Source organism: Mastigoproctus giganteus, chromosome 12 (genome assembly GCF_048544385.1).
Source record: "Mastigoproctus giganteus isolate SK-2022 chromosome 12, ASM4854438v1, whole genome shotgun sequence".
NCBI lineage: Eukaryota > Metazoa > Arthropoda > Arachnida > Uropygi > Thelyphonidae > Mastigoproctus > Mastigoproctus giganteus.
Window position 1 is genome coordinate 166,878,451 of NC_143586.1, and position 27,048 is coordinate 166,905,498.

General features: G+C 36.8%; 1 protein-coding gene across 1 annotated transcript in view; it reads right to left on the reverse strand.

Annotated features, from left to right (window-relative positions):
* Positions 1-27,048, reverse strand: part of LOC150077576 (uncharacterized) — a 53,880-nt gene that overhangs the window by 2,233 nt on the left and 24,599 nt on the right. The gene's annotated exons all lie outside the window — the stretch shown is intronic.

The window sequence follows — 27,048 nt, forward strand, 5'->3', positions numbered from 1 at the left end:
AAAATTGAATTAATTTTTGTTCTTTCCACATTAAACATCCAGTAAAAGTGATATGCTTACTTAACAGAAATAAAGTTACCTTGTTTAATTTTAACACTAAATTAAACAAGTGTTCTCAATAGTACAGTAAAAATGCCACTGAAGAAAAAGTGATATCTCATTTCTTATTATACGAATCACTGCCTGTGGTAACAAAACTGCACTTACAATTTTTTTTCATCTTCACAGTATCAAAATAAATCATTCCATGAAAAAAAAAAAAGAGATCTAAAAAGCATTCTAAAAATGGCAAACACGTAAAATTTCCATCATAACAATGACTGGAATCTAGTCTGGCTAGTAAAAACTAACGGGTGTGCAATTTTTTTTTTTTTTTTCCCCAATTTAAATAAAAACTTCTCACTTTGCAGAGCAATTTTATTTGATTTTAGTCTTTACTGCTGGTTTAGTCCACAAGTCTGATCACTACTACTACTACTACTACTACTGTGTAATCAGACTTATGGAAATTGTATGGATGCACATGGATATTGTGTGTATTGCATGCAGATATAATATATGACTCTCTAATGACTTTAGTGATTTGTTAAAAACTTAAAAACCATCAACAAGTTATACTGTACTACCAAACTCTATGCGAAAAATTATGATTTCGTCAAAAATATTTATTCATGTCAAATATTCAGGGCTGAACTAACTAGATAGGAAATGAAATTGTTGACTGTTCTTCCTCCCCTTAAAATATCAAAATTATTTGGATCCTTATAATTCATCCATGATGGGCTCTACTTAGTTTCTGAATGGATAATTCTAAATTTGTTCTTCAAGTTCCGTGTGCACACATTTGTCGCTACTGTTAATGGAAACCCCAATAACACTTGAGCTTAAGAAATAAAGGAAAATTGCAATAATTATTGCACAGGGGCTCAAATCTGGTGAGTATGGGCTTGGCACACCCAGGATCCTGAGCTGGATATCGTCATTCTTCTCTTTCACTGTGATTTCCTTCTACTTCTCTCTCTCTCTCTCTCTCTCTCTCTCTCTCTCTCTCTCTCAGGGTAACTCAGAAATTTTTTTTTTTTTTTTTTTTGGCTGGTGCAGCAAAAGCCTCAGGCTTCCTTGCACCATATGGCTAATCATAAAATAAAAATAATAATAAATTCAGGAAATGTATGAACTTCAAGTTCCCAATGAAACACCAATATTGGGATTCCAATATTATTCTTATCAAATTACATAAAACAATCTGCTGCAAAATTGTAATCAACTGGCTAAAAGTAAGCTTAACTGCAAATGAATAGCCAAACTACATAATTTGGATAAGAACTAGCTCGTAGCCATGACTAAGGTAAAAATTATAACATACGATACATATAGTCAAAGGATCAAGTCTCTCTCTCTCTCTCTCTCTCTCTCTCTCTCTCTCTCTCTCTCTCTCTCACACACCTACCTGCAACCTACCTGCAAGATATGTTTGACTGCATAGCAGTATTTATGGTTATATGACAAATTTTTACAACTAGCTTCTTTCGTCACTAAATATAACACCATAAAAAGTTTTACTGATCAGTTATACTGTGCAGCAAAGCTAAATGAATTCAGTGAACAGAAACTGCATTGACCATGATTCAAGTCCACATAACTGCTAAATGCTCATGTGCTTTCTAACTTATAAATTCTTCTGCCCACATGTGGCTGTCCCAGCATATAAACAGAAATGGAAATTTATTTTTAATAAATTTCCATTTCTGTTTATATGCTGGGAGAGCCACAATATTTAGTTATTTGCTGATACTGTTTTTCTTTGTCAGCTTGAATGTATTATAACAATTCATAATAATTACTCAAAATAAGACAAAAAAACTTATGAAAAATTAATGAAGAGTAAATATGTAACTGACAGAAAAAGAGAATAAGTATTTTTTTATGAAGCCCAAAACACGAAAGTTATCAAAACCTATTGTACTTCGTACCATGCATAGGATGAAGGAGATGGGGGGGGGAGGGCAGTATCGCTGCGTTCCTATGTGCCGCCAGTAAGCAAAATAAAATTTGCCACCCTAAATGTTGAATATTGATAAGCATTAACCAATCCGAAAACAAATCAGTAAAACAACATTGAAAAAATTTCGGCGCCCTCTTGAACTGCCGCCTGTAAGCAACGCTTACCTCGCCTACCCACTTGCGGTGGTCCTGGATGGGGGCAGGGAGGGAGCAGAAGGAGAATGCCAGAAACCTTGCTCTCGAGGCTAAACATGGGTTATGTGGAAAGACAAATTATCACCTGTATGCATGTACAGTATCTACCAAAGACTTGGATTATGCAGGTGACAAAGGAATGTGCATTGCTGCAGATGAGTGACATTATCTATCCCCTTGCTAGTCATTTTTCAGTCATTCGAGTGCTAGTCAATTGCTAGTCATTCAGGGTGGTAGCCAGGCAAGCACTCACTAGTGCAGTGGCCCTAGTACTTTTTAAAAAAAATGGGAGGTTATGACATTAGTCAGAGCATTTGCATCATTACTACATAGTTGAATTTTTTAGACTAATCAAAGTTTGTACATTGGCATCATTATTGTAGCATCCCATATTGTGAAATCCTTCACAAGCTGCCCTCCTTAAACTTCAAATAAGTAACGCTTCCCCATTAGAGAGGACTACTGTTACTTATTTTCAGCTGAGTACCACCGCTCAGACAGCACTGTTTCGAAGCTATTTAGCTAATCATCATTGAGCGAGTAGGTACCCAGAGGTACAAGAGTTGACAACCCAGTTGTGACTTATTTAAAAAATATGAGGGATACAAAAAGGTGTGCACACAAAGTCGTCCTCTGCAACATAACTTCCAGCTACAGTCAAATCTGCACGCATACACAGAGTAGGCAATAAAACCTTGATTCATCAGAGAAATACTTTTGGCAGTCCTCCACTCCTATCCATGGCATTCTCATTGCTAGATCATATGCTAATACTAAATTCATCTGTTCCTCTTATCATTCTCCCATCTACACTAATCCCCTGGAACTCTACTTTCTTTGAAACTGAACTTCCTCCAGTCTACTTTCCTAACAGTGATAATTTTTCTTCCTTGGTGATTTTAATGTTTACAACACTAGCTGGCTTCAGATATTAAAATTTTTGTAATTACTAATTCCTCCCTCCTTCATTTACCTAGTAGAATACCAAACAATTCTAACCACACACCCAGCACACAATCTTTTTTTCACTAACAACCCTTCAAAATACAATGTCAGCATTAGTTGTCCTCTAGGCACTTCAGTTCACAACTTGGTGATGGTTTTTCTCCAGTGGAGACCACCTCCCCATGCCATTCTCAACCTCGTGCTGTTTGGCATTACAAGAATGCAAAATGGGACGATCTGCATTATTTCTTTCTTCTTTTCTTTGGTTAGTTTACGGTTTTAATTCTTCTGATCCCAATGCTTGCTCATATGTCAATGAAATTATTCTTGTAAGGATGAAATTCTTTATTTTGCATTCCACTATAAGATTTTATTCTTTATGTAGACCTTGGTTTTCTAATAAATGTACTAAGGCTGTTCAAGATAACAAAGTAGCATATCACAATCAGCTTATATCCAAATCTCCTGATTTATTTCATACTGAAGCTTAATAACAATTGCAAAACCGTTATTAATCGTCCAAACCTGATAAGAGTAGAAACTTGCTTCGAGTCTAAATGGAGGTTGAGCATTCTGGTCACTTGTAAAAGTTACTGGTTGCAACTTCTGTCATCTATACTCCCACCTATGTTACAACCTTGGTTCTATGCATTCTCATATAAGGCCGACTTACTAGAATCCTACTTTCCTTCTAACTCTGTTTCTACTACTACCTTGGAAAACTACCTACCAATAAACTCCACTTAATACTTCCTCTGGTTTTTCAGCACAAAGATATCAGAAGAATTCTGAACAATCTTGAAGCCAAGTAAGCTCGAGGCACTGAAGCACTTCTCCACTTGTTCTCTAAAGCCGTGCACCTGAGATTGCTCCTGTTCTATTTTTGCCTTTTAACCTTTTCTTACTTCACTGCTGCTTTTGTTCTACTTTGAAATTTAATCATACCTGCACAGTTCCTAAAACAAGCAAAACAAATCCCTCCTATCCAGTTATCACTCCCTTGCACTTACCTCTATTCTTTCCAAAATGGAGAACTCCAACTGCCAACACTTAAATTATCTCAAAAAATTTCCAACTGATGACTGCCAATATGGATTCTCTCGGTGTTGATCAAGTAGTGATATATTGGCTTATGTTAATCATCTTTGGAAAAATTTGATGGAAAAGTTTGGTGAAACTGAAACAGTTGCTCCTTACATTTCTAAGGTTCCTGACCATGTTTGGCAAAATGGTCTTTAAACAAGCTCTCATCTTATAGATTGCTGTCTGTTTTTTTTCGCAATGTGGTATCCAGTTTTCTCTCAGACTGCTCACTGTGGATGATAGCAGATGGTTCTGTCTTATAATTTGTCTATTAATGCTGATGTTCTCCAGGGTTCAGTTGTTTTTAACCACTCTTTTCCTCTCATATATTAATGACCTTTTTCCATTGACTGGAAATCCTATCCATAGTTTATGTTTTGTTGAGGATGGCACACCAAAATGACACCTACGATTTTGGGAAATCACGGCCTGCACAAAGAGCCCTTAACTTCTTGGGTATCTGCCAATATTGCTTCCTCCACGTCGAAAAAATTGTTTTCTTTGTCTTTTTCACTCTGAATGTTACTTTTCTTCTAAAAAAACTATTCATGTTGTGTAAATCTCAAAGCTCTCATGCTCCTGGATTATTCAAATAAGGGCAGTCTGGTTAATTAATGACCCTTCTCTTACATAATCTCTCCACTCCTTACCTCACAGTTTTTCAGTTTCTGCCACATCTTTTTTTTTATAAATACTTCAACAGGCACTGTTCTTCTGAATTGGCATCTGTACCTCTTACAAACCAGTCAGCATCTGTACCTCTTACAAACCAGTCAGCATCCATTCACTGTCCTACTCCAAACACAGACCTAACTTTTCTTTTTCTTCCTTATTTATCCCTTCTGGTCTCTGGAACAACCAACCTTCACATGTCATTTCCAAAAAATTATATGTCTACAGAAATTTAAGTATATTGTCAATCTTTTTTCTTCAACCTTCAACAAATGCACAGTACTAAGGCCATAGGTTCTAATGCCTTTTATATTTTGGTTGTTAAAATACAATGTTAAGTGCATTAAATTTCAAACTTGCCCATGTCACATATTTCTGTTTATGTACTTTTTTTAATTAAAAAATGTATATATCAGATGGATTCAATCACTTCCATTTTCAAAATTATTTAAATTTTGGAGCCATTAACCATTCAGTAGTCACATGACCTTTCGTGACACTTTTAGTCATGTGAAAGGCCACTTAAAAATTTATTTTTAAGCTTGTGGATTTTTTTTTGTCCCTTTGTAATTTCATGATAGGCATTCTTATTCATCTATTCAGAGACATTATAAACTGGTCTTAGGTTTCTGGAAGGAAAGCATGGCCATAGATAACTATCTAATGTTCAATGTTGATGGAATATTTGCATTGAGCATCAATGGTAAATATTCTGGCAAAGATGATAGAAATACCGAATATTTGTAGTGATTATGATTATTCTATCAATCAATAAATTATTATTTATAGGAGGCTCATCATGAAATAATTTGACGTTCAATACTAATAAAATATTTACTAGCATTTCACGTGTTAAAAATCAGGATAAAGATTCCTGGCTATGTGTATTATATTTTGAAGAAATATTTCTTTTGAGAAATAATAATATTTTACTGTAGTAAATATACAGAATATTTACTGTAGTAAATATACAGAATATTTACTGTAATGTACATATACAGTTATTTACCCGCTGTAATAACTGTGCTTCACTCTCAGCACTAAAATCACTTACTCATTATTTTAGGACAAAATCTGAACAAAATCCTCTGCTAATACACAAATAAAATAAGAGCAAATGAGGAACTACATTCTAAACCATTCTAAATGGGAAAGATGGAAGGAAATAATCGTGAAAGATATTAGGCTTTTCATACCGATTAAGAAATACTGTTCAAGGTTTAGGCCTAAATGGATCTCAGATGAACTAATGAGACTCGTTGCAGAGAAGAAAAATGCATGGGATGCATATAAATTATCAGGCAACACAGAAGCCTATGACAGATATAAGATAGTCTGTAATAAAGCCACAAAGTAAATTAGGCAAGCAAAGGCAGATTACAAGAATCTTTGGCTATTATTGTTATGTAGTTATTTGGTTTTTAGGAGCATTAGCAACTAAGGCCATGTTGCTCCGGGGATATGCGGTGGTCATTTCTTGACCTTTCCACATCCTCCGTATTTGGTGGGCACGGGTTCGAACCCCGGTCTAATCAAGAAGCATGTGCTATGCACTGTTGCTCCTGCCCACCTGGCTACGGAGGTGCCACAGATTACAAGCATCTTTGGCAAAGGCTGCCAAGGGAAAAAAAAAAAAAAAAAAACAAGGACTTCTTTAGTTATATAAACTCTAGAAGAAAGGAGATGAATCAGATTGGTCCACATGATATCAAGGGTTCGACTGTTAATGCTCCTGCTCAGAGAGCTGACAATCTGACTAAATATTTTTCATCTACAATCACACAAAGAGTTATTAAGGGAGAAGGACGCCAAAAATTTATCAAACTGTAACAGGGTGCTTAATGATTCTGTAATAACTGAGAGCAAAGTGGGGGGAAAATCATTGAAGTTAAACATAACAAAGGCACCTGAAGTGGATGGGATCTATCCAGTTATATTGAAGGAGGAAGCGAGGGAAGTAAGCAAACCCTTAGCCATAAGTATGACAGCATCCTTGGACTCAGGGGTAATCTCAATAGGCTGAAGATGTGCAAATATATCCCCAATTCACAAAAGGAATCTAAGTTTGACACGAGTAATATATAGACCAGTTAGTTTAATTCTGTTCACTGAAATGAGGTCACTGGTTAAAGATGCATTGCAGGATAATCTAGACAACAGTGCAGTAATAATTCAGACACAGCATGGATTTGTTAAGGGAAAGTTGTCTGACAAATTTGATAGGATACTATGATGTGGCTACAAAGGAACTGAATGCAAAAAATAATTTTGATATCATATACTTGGATTTCAGAAAGCTTTTGACACTGTTGCACACTGAAGACTACTGTATAAATTGGAGCAGTATGATATTAATGGCAAGTTGGTACAATGGATAAAAGGGTGATTGAGTAGAAGAAGACAGAGTGGTAATCAAAGGACACTGCTCTTCGTGTACTAATGTTGCTAGTGGAGTCTCACAGGGTTCGGTGTTGGGCCCACTGTTGTTTTATATATTTATCAATGATATTGATGAAGGTATATCAGACTTAATGTTGAAGTTTGAAGATGATAACAAAGTCTGACAGGGTTGTAATGACAGTAATGGAAGTGTGCTACTGCAGGAGGATCTAGAAAAGTTGGGCAGATGGGCTGAAAAGTGGCAACTGAAGTTAACCATTAACAAATGCAAAATACTGCATATGGGTAGAAGTAACCCCAGAGAAACATACCAACTGTGTGGTACTACACTTAGGGTGGTAGAAAATGAAAAAGACGTGGGAGTAATTGTGCAGTCAGATGTGAAATTTTCTGAGAAGTGCAGACAGGCAGCCAGAGCAGGTTCATGGGGAATTATCAATGATATACATGAATTTTGCTAGTAGGGAAAAGAATGTGATTGTCCCTTTGTATAAGGCAATGGTCAGGCTACACCTTGAGTACTGCATACAGGTCTGGAGGCCTCATTTTAGGAAGGATGTAGAGTTGCCTGAGTGAGTACAGAGAAAGGCAACAAGATTGGTCAAAGGAACAAACGGTTGCTGCTACCAAAAAAGGCTTAAGTTCTGCAAATTTCAGCATCTGGAGACAGGCCTGCACGGTGATTTGATTGAGGTGTATAAGACCTTGAATGGTTTGAGCATGCTCTATTCTGATGGGATTCTTCCTCTTGCTCAATTTATAAACCTGAGGAGGCATAAATGCAAATTGAGGAAACACAGTTATAGAATATATTTGCAGAAATTTGCCTTTAGCCAACAGGTAGTTGATTTCTGGAACAAACTTCCACCTGTCATGGAAGTTGATAGCTTAAATAACTTCAAGCAAGAACTACACAAACACTTAGAGTGACTCGATGTGTGAAATGACTGCTGGTTTTTTTTTTTTCTTTTGCTGATGCTACATAAGCTTGCTTTCATGCATCATATGCCTCTGCTAATACTACTACTACTACATTTCCCTTCTAAACAATGAACTTTTCTACTTAAAGATGTTTATTACAAAATCCAGTTAACAGGTATTACAAAATCCATTTTTGTCGCTCAATAAACAAATTATGTTATTTCTTAAGAATTACAAACTTGTGTCAGATCCTCACAAAAAGAATCTTTGTGTTAAAATTGGTTTAAGGTTAATCGCTGAAACTTTCTCGGCCTTAGCATTAGTAGAGGCATACAATGCAAGAAATTAAGCTTATGCAGCATCAGCCAAAAAAAACCCCATTTCACCCCTCCATTTGTTCCAAAATGCCTGTCCAGCTTAGCCTTAAATTTATTTAGGCTATCAACTTCCACAACAAAAGATGGAAGTCTGTTCCAGCAATCAACTACCCGCTGGCTAAAGGCAAATTTCCGCACATCTATGCTACAACTAACTTTCCTCAATTTGAAACTGTGCCCCCTCAAGTTCTTAGTCTGAATAAGAAGAAGAATCCCATGAGCATTCAGCTTGCTCAAACCCATTTAAGACCTTATACATCTCAATCAGATCAGATCACCCTGCAGGTGCCTACTCTCCAGGTGTTGCAATTTGCAGAACTTAAGCCTTTCTTGGTAAGAGCACCCATTTGTTCCCCCTACCAATCTTGTTGCCTTTGTACTCATTCTAGCAACTCTACATCCTTACTAAAATGAGGCCACCAGACCTGTACACAGTACTCTAGGTGTGGCCTGATCATTGCCTTGTATAAGGAGAGAATCACCTCCCTGTCCCTACTAGAAAATTCCTATATATCATTGACAAGACTCCATGACCTGCCCTGGCAGCCCATCTGCACTGCTCAATGAACTTCATATTTGACTGCACAATTAACCCCGCCCCCAGTCTTTTTCACTTTCCACTTCCCTGAGTGTAGTACCACACTGTTGGTAAGTTTCTCTTCGGTTATTGCTACAAATGAAGTACAGGCATACCTCGGTTAACGTTACCTCTGATAACGAAGCTTCGATATAACCAAGTCGGCAATTTCAAGCCCCATTTAACATAAAAAAAATATATTCCAGTTCAATCACCTGAAATCTAAACAAACTGAAGAAATTACGGAAACTTTTGGGGCTTCTCGTGGTTGGTTCGAGAAATTTAAAAAACAGGCCAGGATTCATAGTGTAAAATTAACAGGAGAAGCTGCAAATAAGTTTCCAGAAAAACTAAAGGAAATCATTGAACGTCAAAATTTTCCAAATTTGGTGTTCAATGTTGACGAAAGCGGTTTGTTCTGGAAACGGCTACCAACAAAAAGCTTCATTTCTATTGAAGAAAAATCAGCTGCTGGGTTCAAAGCAGCCAAAGACCGTTTAACGTTACTCTTTGGATCAAATGCCTCTGGCGATTATAAATTAAAATTGTTATTAGTTTACCATTCAGAAAATCCGAGGGCGTTAAAAGGTAACATAAAAATGAATTTACCTGTAATATGGAAAGCAAATAGAAAAGCGTGGGTTACCAAGGAGTTATTTACTGATTGGTTTGTTAACCACTTTTGTCCTGAAGTAAAACGGTATTGTCAAAAAAAACAACTTTGAAGAAAAAGCTCTTTTGTTGTTAGACAATGCTCCGGGACATCCTACTGATCTTAACACGTTGGACACATGCATTCCTGTCAAAGTTGTGTTTCTTCCAGCAAACACAACTTCCCTGATTCAACCATTGGATCAGGGAGTAATAGCATAATTTAAAGCTTATTATCTGCGTCGAACATTAAGCAGTTTAACTGAACTAGAGGATAAAGAGGAAATGACAGTTAAAACTTTTTGGAAAAACTACACCATTAAAAACGCAATTGAAAACATTGATAGTTCTTGGAAAGAAATCACTAAGAAATGCTTAAATGGAGTTTGGCGCAAAATATGGCCAGAAGTTGTACTAGAAGAAGAAAATAACATCCAAGAAATTAGAAATGAAGTTATCCAGATGGCTCAATCAATAGGTTTCGAAAATGTCGATGAAGAGGATGTTAGAAATTTATTGAATGCAGAAGATGATGGTTTTTCAGTGGAAGATTTAGAAAACCTTGTTAGCAACGAAGACAAAGATAATGAAGACGAGGTTAAAGAAGTTCCTGCCGAAAAAGTGTTAACAACCAAAGATTTAAAAAGGTGCTTAAATGACATTGAAAACGTTTTAAATTTTTTTAGTGAAAATGATCCTGATTTAGGAAGAAGTGTTATTGTTAAGCGATCAGTGTTAAATGCAATAACTCCGTATAGGCAATTGTTAAATGAAAGAGAAAAAGAGCATAAACAACAACTTTAGACTCGTATTTTAAAATGTGATTTCACTTTGTATGTAAGTTGACTGATTATTTAATAAAACTTTTCTTTGTTCGAAAAAAGAGCTTTTCATTTTCTTTATGTAGGAACGTATCCCTATTCTGACCATAGTATTTTTACCTCTGAAAACGAAGTTTCGCTTAACGAAGTAATTTCGTGGAACGCATCCTATTCGTTATTCAAGGTATGCCTGTACTTTGCATTTGTCAATGTTAAACTTCAGTTGCCACTTCTCAGCCTTCTTAACTATAGAAACAGTTTTACTGGATTAATTTTCGAAGTGAAACTTTTAATGTTTTCACACAGCTTCTGTTTGAAAGCACCTTTCAGAAGACATATCACTGTTTTTGCTACTATTTCTGCTTAGTGATCATGCAGCACCTCACAGGTACTTCCCAAAAATAAAAAATAAAACAAATACATAAAGAAATATATTCAAATGAATAATTTTGAAATTACCCTGCTTAACAATGTAGGAAATTTGAAACAAATTCGAAAATGACTAATATTATCTATTATATATATGTGTACGTGTGTATATACACAGTAAACTTTAAAATCTAGCAAAATCTAGGATTGAAAGAATTCTGAATGCTAAAATTTTCTGGATTTTAGAGAGGTATACCTGGTGGTTGATGAGTTATAGAGGAGCATGTTTCAATAAATATTAATCATGAGAAAGAGAATTTATTTACATCTGTAGCACTTTCATCTATTTTTGCAGCCAGAAGGATTTCAACTAAAATGAGCAATGAACTTAATTCCCACAGCAGAAGAAACTTGACTTAGTAACAAGCTTTGAATGTAAGGGATAGCTTGAGTTGTAGTATAGCCAGGGCTGTAGTGAATGGTATATGCAGGTATACCCTCTGGATTTTTTAAGGTGAATAGTGTACACCTTCTAGTTTTTTGAAAGTCTGAAATACGGTGTATACGGGTATATGCCTTATACATTCTGGAATTCGATTAATATGCATAGTATACTCTCTGCTTTTTGTAACATTCACAGAGTATACCTTCTGCTAATTTTACGACTAAATCACTGATTATAGCTATATTAAACTCTGAAAACTGATTTCATATAGTGCATGGCATCGAACACTGATGCTTCTTCACAACTATTTTTATCTGAGTGTTGTCACTAAAGTCCAACTAATCGGATGAGGGGCAAGGTGTTTTCTAAAAGAGGCTGTGAGAGCAGTCTCTCATCTTTTAACCAAGTTGGCCAAGCAAGGTCAGCAAGACCACAAACAATATTTTAGTATTTCTTCTCTTCAATCACTTCATCCATACAGCTGAAACTCCTAACAGCTGTTACTGAAAATATTATCTTGGATTTCTCCACTGAAAATTCTGGAAATATCTGTTAGTCATCACACAATTAAGAAAAATTCAAGAATTAAGTGAAATCTAATTAATTTAAGGTGCTAGTCTAAACATCAAAGGCAGAGATTGTTCGGATATCAGAGACATGGTGTTACACAGATATAAGGAATGCAGAATTGGAATTTGGGGTAGTGCAATGTGTACAGAAAGGATAGGGAGGAGCAGTTATGCTGTTAGTTAAAAAACAAAATCCAAGGAAGTACATCCAGTTGACATGGGTGGACAGTGCAATGTTGAGCCAGTTTGGTGTGACATAAGTACTGGGAATGAAAAATTGAGAGGAGTGTATCATACACCTAATGACTCTGATGAGTACAATGAACAACTGTACAGAGAAATAGTGGGCCAGTAAATCAAATTGCCTTATAATGGGGGACTTCACCTTCTCAGATATTGACTGTAACTTGTGGATTGATGACTCGCACACTAACAAAGCTTTTGTTGATTTATTGGATGACTGTTTTCGAGAGGCAACCAGAGAGGGTAAAGATGTTGATCTGATTATCAGCAGTAATTCTTCATGCATTAAGAATTTGCAGATAAAAGAACCACTAAGTTAGAGTGATCACAGTGTGCTTATGTAGGATTTACTCAAAGATGCCATCACAGGTAAAGGGAAGGGTTTTTGCTTTTGTAAAGGTGACTACAGTGGTCTGAGACACTTTTTAAATTCTATACAGTGGGATTAACTAATTACCAACTGGACTTAGAATTTACCAACAGCAAATTCTAAATGGGAAACATTCAAAGAATTAATCTTGGAAGCTACTAGGCTTTTCATACCAACTAAGAAATATTGTTCAAGGTTTAGGCGTAAATGAATGTCAGATTAACTAATGACACATGTTGCAGAGAAAAGAACCACTAACCACTAAGAAAAAAAATGCATGGGGTGCATATAAATTATCATGCGACACAGAAGCCTATGGTAGATATAAGCTAGACTGTAATCAAGTCACAGAGTTGATTAGGCAAACAAAAACAGATTACAAGAAATCTTTGGCAAAAAATGCAAAGAAACAGAGTAAAGATTTCTTTTACTTATATAAACTCTAGAAGGAAGGAGATGAATCAGGTTGGTTCCCCTGATATCGATGGTTCGACTGAGGATCATCCTACTCAGATGGCTGACAAACTTAACTATTTTGCATCTACATTCACACATTAGGAGTTCTTCAGGGAGGTGAATGCTAGACGTTTATCAAACCCAGGAAGAGACCTAAATCATTTTGCTGAGACCAAAGTGGAGGAGGAACTGTTGAAGTTAAACATAAGAAAGGTGCCTGGGTGGATGGGATGTATCCATTTAAATTAAAGGAGGCAGCAAAGAAAGTAAGCAAACCCTTAGCCATAATTATGAGAGCTTCCGTGGACTCAAGTCAGGTACCCATGGACTGGATATGTGCAAATGTGACCCCAATTCATAAAGGGTAATGTAAGGATGACATGGGTAATTACAGACCTGTTAGTTTAACTTAAGTTTCAATGAAAATAATGGGGTCACTGGTTAAAGAAACATTACAGGCATACACAAGAATGCAGTAATAATTCAGATACAGCATGGGTTTGTTAAGGGGAAGTCCTTGTCTGACCAATTTGATTGGATATTATGATGTGATCACCAAGGAACTGGATGCAAAAAATAATTTTGATATCATATACTTGGATTTCAGGAAAGTTTCTGATATTGTTCCACATGGAAGACTACTGTAAAAATTAAAGCATTATGGCATTAAGGACAAATTGCTGCTATGGATAAAGGAATGGTTGAGTGGGAGAAGACAGAGTGTGGTAATCAATGAATACTGCTCTTTTGTTAACTAATGTTATTAGTGGAGTCCCCAGGGTTCTGGGTTCTGTATCTATTAATGATATTGAAGAAGGTATATCAAGGTTAATGTCCAAGTTTGCAGACGATACAAAGGTTGGCAGGATTTTAATGACTGTATGCTACTGCAACAGGATCTATAAAAGTTGAACAGATTGGCTGAGAGTGGCAACTGAAGTTTAACATTGTCAAATGTAAAGTACTGCATATGGGTAGCAGTAACTCCAGAGAAACGTATCAACTATGTAATACTACATTCAGGGTAGTGCAAAATGAAAAGGATTGGGGTTAATTGTGCACTCGGATATGATGTTTTCTCAGCAGTGCAGACAGTCTGCAAGATTAGTTCATGGTGTCTTATCAATGATAAACAGCCACTCCCCGACTTACGTAAGAGTTGCATTCCTTACCACTCTATGTAAGTCGGAATTTCCCTAAATCTTAAATTCAGCACTCACAACTATGCACGCTCAATTTGATTGAAGCAAAAAAGAAATGTTCGGCGAACATATAAATAGAATTATTTATTACATTTTTTTATCTCATGCACAGGAAAAATTACAAACGTGTACCAAATTACAAAAATTTCAAATATAAAAAATATAAAATTACAAAGAGAGAGAGGAAACAGGCATAACGTCAGCAAGTTTTACCATTCAAGCATTGTGCCAGAATTAACTCTCCAGCTGAAAAGTATACCACTGCGGAAGCACTGAGGGCTGTGGAGATTTAGAAGGGGATTTTTCCAACACATCACAAAATTTTTCTGCAGCTGCAGAATCGGCACTGGTGACTTCACTGCATATTTTAATGTTCTGGAAACCAGTGCGCTGCTTGAACCCTATTAAACCACCCGTCGCTTGCCACGAACTTGGCTTAGGGTTCACCGCACTTATTCTTCATAAATAATTCTTGCTTTTGAAAAAGACTCAGGAGCACTCGCAAAAGCAAAAGACTCAGGAGCACTCGCTTCTGAATCTGATTTTCCATCCATATTATTAATGGAAAATAGCTTTCCATTTTCGATATAGCACCTGAACGATGTTTTGCGATCACTGTTAATCTTAAATGCTTTGTTCCTTTAACATGTTCTTTTATATGCACACAGTCCCTTAAAATAGTATTCACTGTTGAAGCAGCGATACCTAATTCCATACAATAGCTGCCAAACTTTGTCCTGCTTCGTACTTCTTAATTAATCATCATCATTTCTAAATTAATTTTGTTTCGTTTCCTAGCACTGCCAGCACTTGCACTTTCCGTTGGTCCCTTTCTCTTCACCATTGTAATGAGTAAATAGGAATGAAGAGAAGATTCTGAAAATTTATTTGTTTTTTATGTTTGAAGATTTCAGTGAAGGGGAACTCATTTCACCATAATACTGTAAAATAAAAACCCACAGAATTCCAGTTATCGGTATTATCGCAAATGCAATAAGATCGAGTTTACTAATCGTTTATAATTAGATGCACTAACAGAAAAGCCCAATAAACCGGAAAGTGCAAATTGTTTTTATTGTTTTATGGTAGGGAGCTAAAGAAATGTGTTTTCGAAAAATATCACAAAGGTGTTCAAAATTGATCCTTATACCAGAACATATGATAACGATGAAAGGATAGTGCAATTTCCATTTTAAAAATGACCCCTTAGAGAGATAAATAGCTTGGTTATATAGAAAAAATTTCAAGTTCCGAGATCCTGGATTGAATTACCAAAAAAAAAAAAAAAAAACACAATGTGCTATTAGGTTCACATTACGATATTTTCACGATACCTCCATTTATTCCAATGGTATACAAAATACGTTTCCATGGTTTTTTTTAAGTTTGCACCAGCCGGAAAAAACTTATGTAAAGTCGAATTTCCATAAGTCAAGTATTACGTAAGCCGGGGAGTGCCTATACAGGGAAAATTTTTCTAGCAGGGATAAGGAGGTGATTATCCCCTTATATAAGGCAATGTCAGACACCTTGAGGTACTGTGTACAAGTCTGGAGGCCTCATTTTAAGAAGGATGTAGAGCTGATGGAATGAGTACAGAGAAGGGCAACGAGACTGGTGAATGGAACAAGAAAGGCTTACATAGAAAGGCTTAAGTTCTGCAAATTGCAGTGTCTGGAGACTAGTCACCTGCAAAGTGATCTGATTGACGTGCGTAAGGCCTTGAATGGTTTGAGCAAGCTCATTGCTGATGGGATTCTTCCTCTTTCCCAGATTAATTGCCAGAGGGGACACAAATTCAAATTAAGGAAAGACAGTTGTAGAATAGATGTGTGAAAATTTGTCTTTAGTAGCAGGTGGTTTATTGCTGGAACAAACTTCCATCTGTCGTTGTGGAAGTTTACAGCTTAAACAAATTTAAGGCAGAACTAGACAAACATTTGCAGTGAATGGAAAGGGTTTATGCACATATTGACACTAATATGCACATATTGACTGATCGGGCTTAGAGGAGAACAGGCATTCTGTGTGATATTAGACACTCAGTCTAAAACACTAATGGAACCAATATCTGTCTATTTTAGATTTAGTAGAGGTCCATTTGACCTGCCTCTCTGAAATCCACTCAAGCACAGGCCTGGTCAGCGCGAAGAGGAAAAGATCAAACCCTCCAGAATTTCGTGAAAACATGACAAAGCAAGTGGCCCTCGGTCTCCAGCAGCTTTCACTCTTAGGGCAACATGAGGATCCAAGTGAAAGCAGAGCATGCTAAGAATCTCTGGGTATTACCACACTGCCATGCACTTAAAATGAACTTGGACTGTTACAATGTAAGATTGCTCATCGGTGAAGAGAGAATATCAGAGCTGGAAAAGGAATTAGAAAATGTGAATTGAAATATCATCAGGTTGGCTGAAACAAAAAGAAAAGAATCAATTATAAGTTTATCAGGTGGAAATCTGCTGTACACCAATGGAAACAGGATGGAAGGTGGAGTTAGCTTTTGGTCTTTAAAGATAGAAAAGGCAAAATTTTGGAATTCAAAACTAAATCAACCAAGGGTGTCAAGATTAATACTTGGGATTTCTAAGAGATACAAACTAAGGTTTATAATCATATATGCACTGACATCGAGCCACCATAACATTGAAGAAATGTACACCAAAATTGAGAGACTTCTAGATGAACAGAAAACTCACTACACAATCATTATGGGGGACTTCAATGCTAAGGTTGGATTCTCCTCCCATTTCACCACTCCATTCACTCAAAAACTTTGTTTAGTTCTCCCTTGAATTTATTTAAGCTACCTACTTCACCAACAACAGATGAAAGTTTGTTCCAGCAATCAACTATCCGCTGGCTAAAGGCAAATTTCCGCACATCAATGCTACAACATTCAGGTTCGTAATCTCAACAAGAGGAAGAATCCAATCAGCACTGATGCTGCTCAAATCATAAAAGGCCTTATACACCTCAATCAGATCACCTCGCAGGAGCCTAGTCTCCAAACACTGCAATTTGCAGAACTTAAGCCTTTCTTGGTAAGAGTACTCCTTCGTTCCACTCACCAAATCTTGTTGCCCTTCTCCATACTGATTCTAGCAACTCTATATCCTTCCTAAAATGAGGTATAGAGACATGTACACGGTAATCAAGGCGTGGCCTGAACACGGTCTTATACAAAAGGATAATCATGGATAATCACCTGTTTTTCCCTACTAGCAAAATCTCTTGACCTGCTCTAGCAGCCTGTCTGTACTGTTCAGAAAACTTCACATTTGACTGCACAATTATCCCCAGGTCTTTTTAATTTTCTACCATCTGAGTGTACTACCACACAATTGGTATGTTTCTCTGGGGTTACTTATGCAGTTCTTTGCATTTGTCAATGTTAAACTTCAGTTGATATTTCTCAGCCCATCTACCCAAATTTTCTAGATCCTGTTGCAGTAGCATACTGTCATTACTACAATTAACAACCCTGCCAACCTTTGTATATCTGCAAACTTATTAAGCTTGATATATCTTCATCAATATCATTAATAAATATACAAAACAACTCCACTAATAACATTAGTCCATTAATAGCAGTGTCCACTGATTACAACTCTCGCTTCTTCCATCATTTTATCCATTGTAGCAACTTGCCATTAATGCCATACTGCTCCAATTTGTACAGTAGTCTTCCATGTACAATAATATCAAAAGCTTTCCTGAAATCCAAGTATATAATATCAAATTTATTTTCTGGATCCAGTTCCTTTGTGACCACATCATAGTATCCAATCAAACTTGTCAGACACGACTTTCCTTAAGAAACCCATGCTGTGTCTGAACTATTACTGCAGTCTTGTCTAGATGATTCAGCAATGCTTCTTTAATGACTCCATTATTTTCCACTGAATAGAAGTTAAACTAACAGGTCAGTAATTACTTGTGTAGGGCTAGAGGGGAACAAGCATTCTGTGTGTTATCAGACACTGTCTAAAACACTGATGGATCCAATATCTGTCTATTTCAGAAGATTTAGGAGAGGTCCATCTGGCCTGCCTCCCTAAAATCAACTCATGCACACTTTCTTGATATAAGCCCTGTTACGTCACTTATGTGGCAACGAACGTGTAGTGGTTCTCTTCACGATGCCTGGTCAGCGTGAAAAGGAAAAGACCAAGACCTCCAGCACATGACAACACAATGAAACAAATGGTCCTCAGTCCCCAGCAGCTTTCACTCCCCCTCTTGCAGCAGTGAGAGGATCAGAGTGGAAGCAGAGGGTACTAAGAATCTCTGGGTATGACCAGGCTGCCATGCAAGGAAACTGAACTTGGCCTGTTACAACGTAACATCACTCATCGGTAAAGATAGGATATTAGATTTGGAAAAGGAATTAGAAAATGTGAATTGAAATATCATTGGTTTGGCTGAAACAAGAACAAGAAATGAATCACTTAAAAGTTTATTAAGTGGAAATCTGCTGTACACCAAGGGAAACAGTGAAAGGAGCTAAGGTGAGGTTGGCTTTCTGGTTCATAAAGATATAAAAAACAACATTTTGGAATTCAAAAGTACATCACCAAGGGTGTCAAGACTGACTACTACTCTGGATTTCTAAGATGTACAAGCTAAAGGTTATAATGATTTATACACCAACGTCAAGCCATGATGATGATGATGATGAAGAGGTTGAGGAAATGTACACCGAAATTGAGTCTTCTAGGTGAGCAGAAAACTCACTACACTATCATTATGGGGGACTTCAATGCAAAGGTTGGAAAGAGACAAAACAATGCAGAAAGGGGAACTACAGGAAATTTTGGAATTGGTGAAATAAATGAAAGACTTATGGAATTTGCAGAATCTTGAGCAATATCAGTATTGAACACTTTGTTCAAGAAAAGGGTGAACAGAAAGTGGTCCCGGAATAGCCCAAATTGATTAACAACTAATGAAATTGACTTCATCCTCACTAACAGAAGATATATCGTGAATGATGTTACCAACATTTACAACAAGGTAATTGTTGGAAGTGATCACAGACTGGTAAGATGCACACTTGATATAACTGTAAGAAAAGAAAGGGAAAAAACTGACTCGAGTAAATAATACAAAGGCCTTTGAGATAACAGAAGAGGAGAAAGAGCAGTCTGTACTGGAACTTAAGAACAAGTTTGAGCTTCTGCAGACTGTTCAGGTCCAAGATATCGACAAGGATTACTATAACTTTCTGAAAGTGAGAACTCCCAAGAAACCTATAGGTAAAAAGAAATCCAAAGAAAAAATTAGTCAAGAAACACTTGTCATGATGAATCGACAAGGGCAAAATTGAGTATACCGAGTTATGCAGAGCCATTAAAAAGAGACTCAGGACATAAGAAGATTTAACACAAGAAAAGTAGAACAAGCATTAAGGGAAAACAAAGGACTTAAATCAGCAGCCATGAGCAGTAATACAGCAAGACAAATTATAATGAATCTGAAAAATAGTGATAGGGCAGAGAAGGCATAATTCAAATAGCAGAAGAATACTATAAAGTGTTATATAAGAAACAAAGGAATGATGTCAGCAGTGGGGAAGATGATTCACAAATAAGCAACACATACAACATACCCAATATCTTTCAGATGAGACAGAACATGCATTGAAGAAAATGAAAAATCAAAAGCCCCAGGTGAAGTTACTGTAGTTGTTAAATTTGAAAGGAAGTGACATGATACAAAAACTGCCAAGACTTCACGAATACATTAGGAAAGGTGTGACACCTAAAGAGTGGGAAAATGCAATCATAATTTTGCTGCATAAGAAAGGAGACAAATCAGAAATTGGAAATTATAGACCAATTAGTTTGTTGTCCCACATCTACAAGTTGTTCACAAGGGTCATCACTAACAGATTAGAAAGAAATCTTCATGAGAATCAACTAAAAGAGCAAGCTGACTTTAGGACAGGATTCTCAACTTTTTGGATCACCTTCACGTAATATCACATCTAATGGAGAAAGCAAATGAATATAAAATGCCATTATGCTTGGCATTTGTAGATTATGAAAAGTCATCTGACTCCGTACAGCATAAGGCACTGTTTCAGGCACTGGAAAGACAAGGCACAGACACCTCATACATCATGATTTTGAAGAAAATATATGAGAATGCTACCTCCTTTGTTAGACTAGACCAGAGGATCCCCAACTTTCTCGATTCACAATGCCCTTATGTCTCTAATTTTTTCACGGCGCCCTTAGTGTCTAAGTATTTTTTTCATGGTACCCCTAGACAAAAAGAAATACTTAACAGTTCCATTTTTATGTAGTACCAAACAACTTAATAAGTAATGTTAAAACTATGAACTACGTTGAGCTGGTAGATTACGCAGTGTCTGACAGATGACAAGAATCACTGTTTCCCTGCAAAATTTAAAATATCCCACGTTGCCCCTGTGAGTTAACTGCGGTGTCCCGGGGCACCACAGCACACAGTTTGGGAACCACTGGACTAGACAAAGACATTAGCAACTTTAAAATTGAGAAAGGAGTTGACAAGGAGAGACAAGATCTCCGAAGTTGTTTACTGCTGACCATGAGAAGCTTACAGAAGACTGGTCGCAGAAAGGAGTCAATGTGAATTGGGAGTACCTAAAGCATTTATGATTTGCAGATAACACTGTTAATCATAAGCCATGATCCCAAAGAATTAGAGGAAAATCTTAATCAGTTATGCATAGTTAGTAAGGATATTGGACTACAGATGAATATGGCTAAAACAAAAGTAATGATGAAGAAGTATGCCACAATCGTTGATGGCACAGAAATTGAAAAGGTGGATTCATATACTTAACTTGGACAAGTCAACTGTAATAATGATAAATGGCTGGAAGTCAAGGGAAGAATAAATTTTGGATGGATAGCATTCAGGAAATATAGTCACATACTGAGGAGAAATATCCCAATTTGTCTGAAATGTAAAATGATGAATCAATATAAACCAATGTAAACTCAATGATATCCATTTCCACTTACAGTCTGCCAAACCCCATATACTTTTCTGACAGAATCTCAGTTATCGGCTGATTCAGGCACTTCACCTAATTTGGAATCTCCTCTTTTCGATCTTCTCTGGCTTAAAATTTCTCTACCTCATTCTGTCAAATTAATCTGTTGTCTCTACCTTTCTCCCAACTCCACTAATCACTTGGAACTCTTTGACTTCCTCTCTTTGCAACTTGACTTTCTCCGGTCCAACTTTCCTAACAGTGAGGTAATTTTCCTTGGTGATTTTAATGTTCACAACTCCAGCTGGCTTGTTTTCTAATCACACAGACCCAGCTGGTCGAGATGCTGAGACTTTTACAATTACTAATGACCTTGCACAGATCATACATTTACCTACCAGAATACAGTTTGCCCTAAACACACAGCCAACACACGTGATCTTTTTCTCACAAACAACCCTTCTAAGTACACGGTTGAAGTGAGAGGGCCTTTAGGCACTTCAGATCACAACTTGGTGATTGTCTCTTCTCCAATGGAACCTTTATCTCATGGCTATTCCCAACCTCGTGTTGTTTGGCATTACAAGAATGCAAAATGGGATGACCTGCGAGACTTCTTTTCTTCTTTTCCTTAGTCGAATTACTGTTTCAAAACTTCTGATGTCAACGTTTGCTCAGATCGTGTCAGTGAAATTATTCTTGCAGGAATGGAATCCTTTATCCCACACACCACTTTAAAATCTCGTCTTTTATCTAAACCTTGGTTTTCCAATAAATGTGCTAAGGCTATTCAAGAGAAGAATGTTGCATATCGTAATTGGCTTCTTTCTAACTCTTCAGTTTCATTTTCTGCCTACACCAAAGCTCGCAACAATTGTAAAGCAGTTATTAATCAGTCCAAACTAGAGTTTGAACAGGGTAAGAGTAGAAAACTTGCTTCTTGCCCTAATGGTAGAAGAGCATTCTGGTCTCCTGCCAAAGCTATTGGCCACAACTTTTGCCCATCTCAACTCCCTCCTCTGTCCAAACCAGATGGTTCTGTTGTCACTTCAGCCAAGGATAAAGCTGACCAGCTAACATCCCATTTTTCTTCCAGCTCATGTATTAATGATCTTAGTAAAACACCTCCCACCATTCCCAACACGCTCCATTCAATGCCTCCTGTGGTCTTCCGTCAAAAGGATATCAGAAGGATTTTGATGAATCTTGATGATAAGAAAGCTCCAGGTCCTGATGGCATTTCTCCACTTGTTCTCAAAACCTGTACTCTTGAATTTACTCCTATTCTTTGCCGCCTTTTTTCACTTTCTTATTCCAAATGTGTTTTTCCTTCTGCTTGGAAATTTACTCATATCCAGCCAGTTCCTAAAAAGGGTGACAAATCCCTCCCTTCCAATTATCGTCGCATTGCAATTACTTCTACTCTTTCTAAAGTAATGGAGAAATCAATTAACCGCCAACTCTTAAACCACCTAGAAACCATCAATCTGATCAACGATAGCCAGTATGGATTCCATCAGTGTCGATCCACTGGTGATATTCTGGCTTATGTTACCCATTTATGGACTAATTCAATGGAAAGGTTCGGTGAAACACAAGTAGTTGCTCTTGACATCTCAAAGGCTTTTGATCGTGTTTGGCATAAAGGTCTTCTAAACAAGCTTCTATCTTATGGTTTGCCAACTGTTTTTTTGTAATTGGTTATCCAGTTTTCTCTCTGATCGCTCACTGAGGGTGATGGTAGATGGCTCTCTGTCTTCTAACTTCTCCAATAATGCCGGTGTCCCCCAGGGTTCAGTTCTTTCCCCCACTCTTTTCCTCTTGTATATTAATGACCTTCTTCCATTGACTGGAAATCCTATCTATAGTTTTGCCGATGGTAGCACACTGCATTCCACTTTCCATTTTGAGAAACCTTGTCCTGCTCAATCAGCTTCAACTTCTCGAAAATCTGCTACCAATTCCTTAAACGCCAATCTTCAGGTAATTCTCCAGTGGGGCAAAGACAACTTAGTTGATTTCAACCCTTCTAAAACTCAGTCTTGTCTTATATCTCGCAAAAAGGATTCTTCTGCTCCTATGCTTATCTTTAGTGATACTCCGATTTCTGGGCAAAATGATATATCTCTTTTGAGGATTACCCTGACTTCTAATCTCTCTTGGCACAAGCACATTACAAATATTGCTTCCTCTGCATCTAAAAAACTTGGTTTTCTCTTTCGCTCTCGGCGTTACTTTTCTTCCAAACAGCTGCTCACTCTGTATAAATCGCAAACCGCCCTGCCATGGAATATTGTTCCCACATCTGGGATGGCACCCCCAAAACCTCTCTCAGGCTTCTTGATTCCATTCAGAAGAGGGCAGTTAGGTTAATTAATGATTCATCTCTAACAGAGTCTCTCCACTTGCTTTCTCATAGACGTACTGTTTCTGCTGCATGCCTCTTCTACAGATACTTCCATGGGCACTGTTCTTCTGAATTGGCTTCTATAATTCCCGCTCTCTCTCTTTCAAAACAGTCCAAACACGTGCCACCACCAGCCAACATTCATTTACTGTCCAACTTCAAACCCACAGAACCAACTTTTCATCTTCCTCATTTATTCATTCAACTGCCGTTTTCTGGAACAACCTTCATACGTATTTCCTGAAAACTACAATCTACAGAAGTTCAAGTCCAATGTCAACAAATATCTTCTTTCGTCTTCTCAACCTCCAACCCAAGCACGGTACTAAGTACTATAGGTTCTAATACCTCTCGCGTTTGGGGTTCACATAAAAAAAAAAAAAAAAAAAATATTACTGATATATATATATAAAAAACTCAAGATGCGGGAAGTTTAAAACACACACACATCTACAGCTTAGTGGTCATTAGTGTGAGTGCAATAGTACACACCCTCTGCAAGACCATCGCAAACCTAACTGCTAAATACAGTCGATCTGTTAACCCCCCCCCCACTAGATCAGTGCGGCAGATTACAGTCCTCTGAACATGACTTGATGAGGAGGTCTCCATCCTGCAGTGGATTGACATTGGTTGCAGGTTTATTTATTTATACACACCTACACACAGTAAATTCTCATAACAGGGTTTTCTATGAGGCTAGTCCTAAGGGGTAATATAAGTGGAAAAGCATTATAAGCAAGACTTTTTTGGAGCCTATTTTTCATATTTCATCAATATTCTTGTAGGTAAACTGATTTTTCAAGTTTTTTTTTTTTTTTTTTTTTTGAAGTGTTTAAGAAACAATGGCTTGCATGTTTTGAAAAACTGCACACAATGCACAGTGTTTGCTTTTTTGGCACCAATCTTTTCTGCATACTATTACCAAGAATGAAAATAATAAATAATATTTTATTAAATTAAATATAATATTTTTAATCTTATATTCAAGATCTTGAATATTATAAACATAACATTGTACATAATAATAATAATAATGCTGTCCTTACTGAAATTTATTAAAGCCATCTTGAACACACACAAAAGACTGTTTACTGTACTAGCAAGGGAAGCAGACAACAATGTTAAACTTGGAAAAAAAAAAAAAGCTGAGGAGAGCATGTGAATGAGATGGAAGAGAGTTGAAAAGAGTGGCCTCCTACCTTCAAAGGTCTCAAGTTAAATACGAAACAAACAAGCATTACCTGCACTAGAAATGATTTATATGAAATAAATGAACTGCACCATAAACAATTCATAGGATTTAGTCTCAATCATCCCTTTCCCAAACCCACGTGGAAGGAGGTTCATATCTGGATTTATTCCTACTTGAAATCTTAATAGCCATGACAGGTAACCTAACAGGTGACCCTCGAAAATAAAAATTCCGCATGAAGCATTAATCAATGATAAAAAAAAAAATAAAAAAAAAAATAGAAATTTTTTCTGCCTTCCTAAATATAGTTGAACTTTTACTATATTATTTTCTAAAGTTTTTTTAGTTTTTTTTTTTTTTTTAAGCTTTCATACAGAAACTGCATGCAAGAATTTGTCAGGTGACCCATCACATCTTTCCTACTATTTGGCTTGAACAGTGACATGACACTGAACAAGCACCAATGCTGTACTTGTTTATAGTTTCATATTACTTGTTTTGTTTTTGTTCAAAATACATCTAGTCTTATCTTACCTAGCTGTTTTTGGAAGACATTGTTTTCAGAGTAAAGACTACAACAAAAACTCAATACTCTCTCCAGATAACTGTTACAGTGCAAGAAGCACGATAAGTAGTTTCAAATTTCATGCACTGTGAACAGTGCCAAATTAAAATAAATCTGGAAATGGAAGAAGCATCAAATGTATATAATATGGTTTTTAATATTTATATACACAGTAAGCAAAAATATATTCAGATTTTTTGAAATTTCACATGCAAACATATATAATATGGTTTTTAATATTTATATACACAGTAAGCAGAAATATATGCAAGGTTTGAAATTTTGCATGCTAAACAGGCTTTTAAAACTAGAAAATGACAGATAATAGGGGCTGATGTTTTATTTTATACCTAAAATGTTTTTTTGCAAGTTTTAGCAGAATTATTATTTTTTTTTTAAATAAAAGGTGTAAAACACATAGCATATTCTGAAATTTTTTATTTTTTTTAAAACAAAAAAAAAAAAAAAAACATACAATAAGTACTACATTGTGTCAAATTCATCTGTTGTCTCTGCCGTTCTCCCAATTCCACTAATCACTTGGAAGTCTTTGACTTCCTCTCCTTGCAACTTGACTTTCTCCAGTCCAACTTTCCTAACAGTGAGGTAATTTTCCTTGGTGATTTTAATGTTCACAACTCCAGCTGGCTTACGTTTTCTAGTCACACCGACCCAGCTGGTCGAGATGCTGAGGCTTTTGCAATTACTAATGACCTTGCACAGATTGTTCATCTACCTACAAGAATACCGGACAATCCTAATCATACAGCCAATACGCTTGATCTTTTTCTCACAAACAATCCTTCTAAGTACAAGGTCGAAGTGAGAGGTCCTTTAGGCACTTCATATCACAACTTGGTGATTGTCTCTTCTCCAATGGAACCTTTATCTCATGGCCATTACCAACCTCGTGTTGTTTGGCATTACAAGAATGCAAAATGGGATGACCTGCAAGACTTCTTTTCTTTGGTCGGATTACTGTTTCAAAACTTCTGATGTCAACATTCGCTCAGATCATGTCAGTGAAATTATTCTTGCAGGAATGGAATCCTTTATCCCACACTCCACTTTAAAATCTCGTCCTTTATCTAAACCGTTGTTTTCCAATAAATGTGCTAAGGCTGTTCAAGAGAAGTTGAACAGCCAAGAACGTTGCATATCGTAAATGGCGTGTTTCTAATTCTCCAGTTTCATTTTCTGCCTACACCAAAGCTCGCAACAATTGTAAAGCAGTTATTAGTCAGTCCAAACTAGAGTTTGAACAGGCTAAGAGTAGAAAACTTGCTTCTTGCCCTAATGGTAGCCGAGCATTCTGATCTCTTGCCAAAGCTATTGGCCGCAACTTTTGCCCATCTCTGCTCCCACCTCTGTCCAAACCAGATGGTTCTGTTGTCACTTCAGCCAAGAATAAAGCTGACCTGCTAGCATCCCATTTTTCTTCCAGCTCATGTATTGATGATCTTGGTAAAACACCTCCCACCATTCCCAACACGCTCCATTCAATGCCTCCTGTGGTCTTCCGTCAAAAGGATGTCAGAAGGATTTTGACGAATCTTGATGCTAAGAAAGCCCCAGGTCCCAATGGTATTTCTC